General features: G+C 36.4%; 1 long non-coding RNA gene across 1 annotated transcript; it reads right to left on the bottom strand.

Annotated features, from left to right (window-relative positions):
• Positions 1-821: 821 nt before the first annotated feature.
• LOC149384522 (uncharacterized) lies at positions 822-1,405 on the bottom strand. Its single transcript, XR_016301598.1, has 3 exons — positions 1,293-1,405; positions 1,121-1,219; positions 822-968 (listed from the first exon to the last, which is right to left on the bottom strand). It is a non-coding gene; the product is annotated as an uncharacterized LOC149384522 (long non-coding RNA).
• Positions 1,406-1,628: the final 223 nt, after the last annotated feature.

The raw sequence follows: 1,628 nt of genomic DNA, 5'->3' as shown, positions 1-1,628 counted from the left end.
CACAGTTTATAAACGGAATAAGCAGAGAGCAAGAAAAATGAAATAAATGGAATTTCTCAATCTTTTTACCTGAAATGAAGAGGAGCACAATCATCATCTCTATCTCCAAGAAAAAATCTTTTTAGTGCTTCCATGAATCTGAAAGTAAAAAAAGAATGACTGCACTCATAATTGAGCTGCCTACATACCCTTTTCTCTTCTTTTTAGAAATGAGAAAGGGATCAAGCCTTTGTAGTTCATATTTGAGGGGTGAGATGGTAATATGATGTAACATAATTAATAGCTGAACAATAAGTATATGTACGGTAACAATACGTCAATGCACAATCTTAATAATAAGTGAACTACCGTATACCTGCACCTAGGCTCCTAATCAGCATTTTTCACAGAAAGTACATAAAGGAATGCATATATGTAATTTTAAGCCATAAAAATATAATACATATAGTTTTAGAAGGTTTTTAAAAAAAAAAAAAAAATAGATATTGATTAACATCCCCCAAAAGCTTTGACAGACTCTGAAAAATAGACGCCTAAACACTCGGCCGGCCCAACAACCTAAACCCCTCTACCCAAAAAAAAAAAAAAAAAAAAATCCTACGGACAAATTTTTCAGAACCAGCCAAAACTGTATGGGAGAGGTTAATCAATAATTTTTTGTATATGTAAAAAATAATAGACCTTGAAAATAAATGAAAGTTTAATCCCTTTAGTAATCCATGAAAGTATCTAACTAGGAGATCGAAGGTGAAAATATGATAGTTCGTATTAAGATTATGCATAGACGATTGTTAATGGAAAAAAAAAAAGCTTGGCTGGAAAAGATGTACCCGAAAAAGATCATGTTGAAGAAGCAAACAATCTTCTTCGTCTTCGTCTTCTTAGAGTGTCGATCAGAAAAACGGAGGAGGACATATGCAAAACAGGGCAGTGACGGGTTCGATGTCCCAGAGCAACATGTAAAGCAACTGGAAGGGAAATTAATTATATTAGCGGAATTTGAACAACCATTTGAACAAGTAACCAAAATTTGGGGAGATTGTTTTGAAAATGAAACTGAAATAAATCGGAATTTAAAACAAAAAACTAGATAAAAGAGTGACGATTAGGTCTGCCTTACCGGATTTAAAAGTTCAGCAGTCAAAACTATCTTTAAAGAGAGATCAGGAACGACTTGGGTAAGATTCAAAGACCAAGCAACAATCACCATGTCACAGATCTAAATGCAAAATGTATGTAAGAAAACCACTTATTGTGTGTCATTACTGTATAACCTAAGCTCTGAATATTACCTTAATCTCTACCACACCAGGTATGCGTGGCGCTTCGGGCAAGTGGGTCTTCGTCCGAGGTACGCAATGCCGTAGATTTGCAAACGGCGCTTCAGCTGTTCTTCCATCACAGCAATCTCCTGCGAAACAACCAACCAACTAAAACATCGGTTCCCCCAAAAATCGACTCACAAAAGCAAAAAAAAAAAAAAAAAAAATCAAATCATCAAGAACTACGACTACGTTTCTCCGAGGAGTCCTCTTGCTTCTACTTTAGCTGGATGTGGGATCGGCTTCGTCAGGAACCGCGACTCGGCGGTCTGAAACATCCGCGGCGCTGTCATATCAAGAAGAGTG

Source organism: Urtica dioica, chromosome 10, assembly GCF_054948205.1.
Source record: "Urtica dioica subsp. dioica isolate 48M chromosome 10, U.dioica_male_clone48M_v1_H2, whole genome shotgun sequence".
NCBI lineage: Eukaryota > Viridiplantae > Streptophyta > Magnoliopsida > Rosales > Urticaceae > Urtica > Urtica dioica.
This window is presented reverse-complemented; position numbering and strand designations above follow the sequence as displayed.